This window comes from Acromyrmex echinatior, chromosome 8, assembly GCF_024713525.1.
Source record: "Acromyrmex echinatior isolate Ae372 chromosome 8, ASM2471352v2, whole genome shotgun sequence".
NCBI classification, from domain to species: domain Eukaryota; kingdom Metazoa; phylum Arthropoda; class Insecta; order Hymenoptera; family Formicidae; genus Acromyrmex; species Acromyrmex echinatior.
In genome coordinates this window covers 13289808-13296492 of record NC_141859.1, presented here as the reverse complement: position 1 = coordinate 13296492, position 6685 = coordinate 13289808, and the positions used below count along the sequence as shown (strand labels likewise).

The 6685-nt window shown below is 32.8% G+C and overlaps 2 pseudogenes; both read left to right on the top strand.

Annotated features, from left to right (window-relative positions):
• The first annotated feature begins 391 nt into the window (after nucleotides 1–391).
• Nucleotides 392–4144, top strand: LOC147908810 (uncharacterized; annotated as a pseudogene).
• A 783-nt stretch (nucleotides 4145–4927) lies between these two features.
• LOC147908809 (uncharacterized) lies at nucleotides 4928–6097 on the top strand (annotated as a pseudogene).
• Nucleotides 6098–6685: the final 588 nt, after the last annotated feature.

The following is a 6685-nucleotide window of genomic DNA, read 5'->3' as shown; positions in this document are numbered from 1 at the left end:
CGTTCTCGACAGAAATAACATTACACGGAATCCTGGTTTACGCTCGGTCGCTAAGCTATGTCTAAATTTATTTTGGGAAAACTTCGGCTAGCGAAACAATTTGCTTAATACCGAAATCATAAAATCCTACCAGCGTATGACGTACTTTACTGACGAGTTCGGAGCATGATATAACTGATATATTACCTGTCAACGAGGTAATATATATTTCGTGGCGAAGAGGCGGTCGTGACTTCCCCAATAACAACGTCGTATTTGCAACAAATACGACAGCGTTAACGCGATTAAAATTATATGAATATTTATAAAAATTAGATAGACGTGTTTTATATTACGATACTGACTCATGTCAGTATACTTAAGTACAGGTAATCCGAACGAGCATGTACGGGTAATTTTCTGGGTGATATGACGGACGAACTCGAGAGCTAATTTTTGGCGCAAGAGGCAAGTGTGGCGCTAGCAATGCATAGTCACACATGTCTGTTTTCTGTGGCTGATGACTAGTGTACACTTTTGAAATTAAAGTGAGATAGTTTAGGTTAGGAAATCCGTCACATCGTTGGCATAGAGGAACACGTGATTTTCTGCTTCTGCAATTACACAAATTAGATTTACTTGACACATTTTTGCACGAATCTAGCAAAAAAAATGTATCGCTTTACCCCGTAGACCGAGATATTAATTGTTAAAGTTGTTGATGATATTCAAGTTAGGAAATCTATCATATCGATGGCATAGAAGGACATGAGATTGAAACATGTTGAGAACATGTAATTGAAACTAGAGTAAGTATTTTCTGCTTAAATTACATAAATTCTTTGCTTCAAGAACGCATTCTTTGCTTTAAGAATACAAATTATTTTTTATATAATTTTTATTTTTACAGCAGAGTATATGTCTTGATTAAATATTTGTCTGTAAAGCAGAAAATTTATTTAACTCTCGATGCCATCGATACAACAAATTTCCTAATCTGGATATCTGTCAACTTTGACAATTAATAACTCGATTTACGGGGCAGAGCGACACATTTTTTTGCCATTTGTTCATGTAGTGCAAAAACGCGTGCAAAAATGGGTCTAATTTTATCAACCTCGAGGAGATGAGAAGACTAAATTCAACAATTATCGAATGTTGATGTCTTGCATAAACCTAATTGTTTAGTACGTTATAATTCGACCTTGTACGTACATTATTGTGTAACTTGTAATGTATTTTCAAGATTTATTAACACGTTTTCGGCATCACAATTCAACTGTGAGACAAGGTGCTTTGAAACAATTAAAAGACATCTTGTTACAAAATCCTTTAAAATCTTTACATTCACAATTGAATTCTCTGTTACATGGTATCGCAACTTTATTTCTTAATAAAGAAAAAGAAATACGCACAAATTCATTTCATGCACTTAATTTTATTCTTAGCCTTATCTCAAAGAAACAGTTGACATCTTTGCATGAAATTATATTGTATAATATCGTATCTGAATTGTGCAATGACATATTGATCCACGTATGAAAGAAGATTCTCTACTTTTCTTAGATGTGCTTGTACAAAATTGTAATAGTGCATGTTGGTGAAAGGTAGTAATCATAAAATATTACTTAATTTTTTGGATATGATATGCAAGTTACATAATGAAGGTAGCTTTGTGGCACAATTAATGACAACATTACATTCCAAAAGTACTAATGTAAATTTGTTAATTACAGGAAACTTTGTATAGGTATACCATCGATTATGCTTCCGTTTGTGAAAATGAAAAAATATATTCCAGTTTATAGCGATAGTGCCACTTAATTTTGTGAAATTAATCTTGACGAAGATATGGTTTCGATAGATAATCGTGAGAAAGAAACCTTACTTATAGAAGAATTTGTAAAATATGTAAATTTATTGATGCCACTAATGTCTGACGTTTGGCTCAAAGTATGTCCAGATGAGAAAGTTGAGAGTTACACAGAGATTACAATTTTGAGCAAATTGTAATTATGCAATCGATTGTGGAATACGTTGAATCAGGATGATTATAGCGTCAAACGTATGAAGCGTTGATTTAAAGATACGTTTCATGATATGAAAAATTTTCTATCGAGGTTTCTTTATGGTAAAATAAAACTTCTTATTAATGAATCCAGAAAACGTCAAAAAGATTTTTCTCAAATGGAATTTACGGAAGGATGTTGGGAACAAAATTTAGGACTGTAAAATTCATATATAGTTCACACCTTCGTTTAACTGCAACAAATAATTTCCCAAGTTTGTCAGGAACTATTGCACATCTATTCTGAAGTATTTAAATGGTAAATTATTATTATGTAATAAATACAAGTAATATTATTATCTAATTATTATTATGTATGAGGCCTTTTTTACGAAACTTTTCTCATTTTCAAGTATTAGATTGCTGTGCGACTCGTCGACTTTACCTCAACTAATTAAACTATTAAAAACTTTGTTTTCGAAAGCTGGACTAGTTCGGTATAGCAACTGTATTAATTTGAATCATATTTTAAGACTGATTATTGAAGCATTTTTTTGTTTATCTAAGAAAGGATTGCAATCGCATTTGCATTTAATTATTGGTGACATTATGTTGAACAGCAATTTAAATGAGTTACACAGGTAATTGTTTTAAATAAAAAGTAAAAACTATAAACACAGTAGAAGTAGTATAATTTAATTTTTGTAGAGCATTCATTTAGGAATATGTGAGATAACGTATAATTAATTTAGTAGACAGTCGCTAATTATTACTTGTTTCGTTTGACAGAGAAAAAGTATTTGAAATCTTTGTTACGATCTTACCAAGCCTATTCCTGAAATCGAGCATAGATGACGTCGTAATTCGTATGATCAGTCAAATAGTTTTACGGTTTAAGGAATGGATCCGGGAAGAATTGATAGCTAAACATGAGTTATCAGTAAATTATATGTTTTTCAATGAATTGTGATATAATAATTTCATTTAAGAGGAATTTAAACCATTTGGATTGGAATAGGAAGGTCCTTCTATAAGGTATACTTAGGTTTCATTTCAAAAATTAAAGATAGTACGATTTGGATTAAGTAAATAATAATAAAGATAATATCACTTGGGTTTTACTTTTGATTTTGATAGTAGAATTTAACTTGACGCCACAGTTGTTGATATTAATTCTTTTATATAAATAATATATATCATTAGATTAATATTCATTAATTTATTTAATTTGGCATGGTATAAAGAAATGGGATTTAACTTTGCGCTAATTCTTGATATCAAATCTTTTAAAGGAATGGTACGTATCATTAAAATTAATATTATTTATATAATTTGATATCCGAATTACATGGAATTTGACTTGGCGCCAATTTTGTAGATATCAAATTTTTTATACGAATGATATATATTATTAGAGTTAAATAAATAACAAGAGACCATTTGTGTCTTACTTTTTAATTTGATAGAACTTAACTTGATTAGTTAAGATTATAGCATCTGGATTTTAATTTTTCATTAGACACATTCATTTTTTTCGAAGAGTAATAATTTTTGACAGAGAATTAAAGTTGCCATTACTTAGAGAGGTTGGATTAAGAAGACTTCAATAAGAATATCTTTGAAAAAAAATTAAAACTACTATTAATTGGATTGGATACTTAGTATTATATACAAAGAGCCAGTTTCACCGATTAAGCCGAATCGGTAATTAACTGTCAACTATAAGTGGTCAATTCTACTACAGCAAATACAATTAATCAGTTCCATGGCCAATTAAGTAATTGGCGTTGGTGAAACCGGCCCAAATGATTCTTCACGAAAAGCACTTAGCGCTTTTTTTACCTTTTTTTTGAAAGGTAAGTTTGTATAAATACTAAGAAATAGTACTACTTGTGTTTTTTAAATTTTACACTACATCAGAATAAAATTTAATTTCTCTTGTCTCATTTCCCGCCGGACTTACGATATAGTCATATTCTGTATTACCCGTAATGCATGCCCATAGGCAGATAGGCAACCCAACTTATTGAGTATATTATAATGGAAATTATTATTTACTTAATCCAAAAAATCGTACTAATTTTAATTTTTATAAAATGAAACCTAAGTATACGTATCTCTTATTGAAGGATTTTCTTATTCCAATCCAAATGGTTTAAATTCCTCTTAAATGAAATTATTATACCATAATTCATTGGAAAACATATAACTTACCGATAACTCATGTTTAGCTATCAATTCTTCCCGAATCCATTCCTTAAAACGTAAAATTTGACTGATCATACGAATTACGATGTTATCTATGCTCGATTTCAGGAGTAGGATTGGTAAGATCATAATAAAAATTTCAAATACTTTTTCTCTGTCAAACGAAACAAGTAATAATTAGCGACTGTCTACTAAATTAATTATACGTTATCTCACATTCCTAAATGAGTGCTCTACAAAAATTAAATTATACTATAATATTTCTACTGTTTACAGTTTTTATGTTTAAAACAATTACCTATGCAACTCATTTAAATTATTGTTTATAACAACATAATGTCAACATAATGTCACCAATAATTAAATGCAAATGCGATGGCAATTCTTTCTTAGATAAACAAGAAGATGCTTCAATAATCAATCTTAAAATATGATTCAAATTAATATAGTTGCTATACCAAACTAGTTCAGCTTCAAAAATAAAGTTTTTAATAGTGTAGTTAGTTGAGGTAAAATCGACAAGTCACACCGCAATCTAATACTTGAAAATGAGAAAAGTTTTGTAAAAAAGGCCTCATACATAATAATAATTAAATAATAATATTACCTGTGTTTATTACATAATAATAATTTACCATTTAAATACTTCAGAATGGATATGCAATAGCTCCTGACAGACTTGGGAAATATTTATATCACAAGAAAATTTTTTTGCACCTTCCTTTTGCCTCATCCATCATAAGCTTTTCACTCGGCATCGCGTATAAGCTCGTTAGCGGCAATGATATTTCCCGAAGAAATTGCTGACTTCGTCGCGGATAAGCTTATACGAGTCGCACCGCAGCAAGAATCAGCTCGGAAGACGCCGCAGTGCTCTCATCGGTCTAGCCTACGTCGGGGATACGCTGACACGAGCGCGCGTGGGGTCCTCCGCCGCGTTGATCTTATTCCCCTTCTTAAATTTTTTTCCTTTGTATATTCTTGCAAATATTATTAAGCACCATTTTTCCTTTTATTTGCTTTTGAAGCTTTGCACGGTAATAGAGTAGCTCATTTCGCAAAATGGACGTACGCTGGAAACATCCATGGATCGTATGCGGTCCGACTGGATGTGGGAAAATGATTTTTGTAAAGATTTTTCTCTGGTATTTATCTTTCATGTTCGACATACATTTCGAGAGAATTTTGTTTTATTATGCGGAATGGCAAGAAGTCTATCGTCAATTACAATATGAAAAGAGCCCGTGAAAAATCCGTGAAAAAGCCCTCGAAGATGAACAGAGTTGCGAATGCGGTAATACTAAAGTGACGAAGAAGAACATAATTGAATTTCGCGAAAGTTTACCCCGTCCGGAAGATTACTCGAACGATCCGCTTTCTCCGAAATTAGTGATAATCAACGATCTTATGAGAGATATTCGTCGTCGTGCGACGATCGTGGATCTTTTCACTAAAAGCAGTCATCACAAGAATCTCAGTTATTCTTATATCTCAGTTATTCTTATATCGCAGAATCTCTTCCATCAGGGGGATAGTCAACGCGATATATCGCTCAACGCGAATTACATCGTCGTTGTTCAACTCATTTAAATTGCTATTCAAAAATCGTGATCGCGCTCAAATTCGTCATTTAGCGCGTCAAGTCTATCCCCTAAGTCTATCCCGACGATTCAAAATTCCTAGAAGAGGCATACTATGACGCTACGTCGAGGCCTCACTACTATTTGCTGCTCGATCTGAAATCAACTATCAACCCCGGAGTATCGATTTCAAACGTATATTTTTCCTGAGGATACAATTCATTACGTACCGCGTAGATCATTTTCCAGCGGATTCATAAAAGGCGAGTACGGGCAATCATACGTGTCAGTCGTAGATTTTTCTCGCGATGAAGATAAGTGACAAGAAATCGCACAGTGCACAACGAAAATCGCCTCACATTCGATCGATAAGAGAAATGCCTGTCTCCTCTCGGGGTTATCACTTGAATAAAAATCAACGCACAACAAGGCATTGACGAAAATCTAATTCGTTGTATCTGTGAATGTGTTTTTAATACACTCAAAGGTAACGTCTCGCTCGAACGTTGTGAAAAAAACGACCTTATTATCGAAGGAACGAAATAGCGGGGATAAAACGTTATGGAAAGCGTAAAAAAAATGATTTTAATTTCGACGGAAAATTTCGAGAGAATACAACATCAGCTACATCAGAATCCGACATCATTCGCTGGCGGAGAGTCAAAAGAAATCGCAGTACCATAAAATTAGGATAACACAGCGAGCACTAATAATACAACGCAAACCCCCGGAACTCATTTAACACGACTCAATGCGGAGATGAGTCGTATTCTTAATTCTGACTGGCCGCGTGACAAAAGTGAGAGATGGAAAATGTATAGAGAGGCATTATGACGATACCTGCGATATCCAAGGAACACGAAGACAGAAAGACATACGCAACGAAAACGAAAATGCAGAAGACAATACT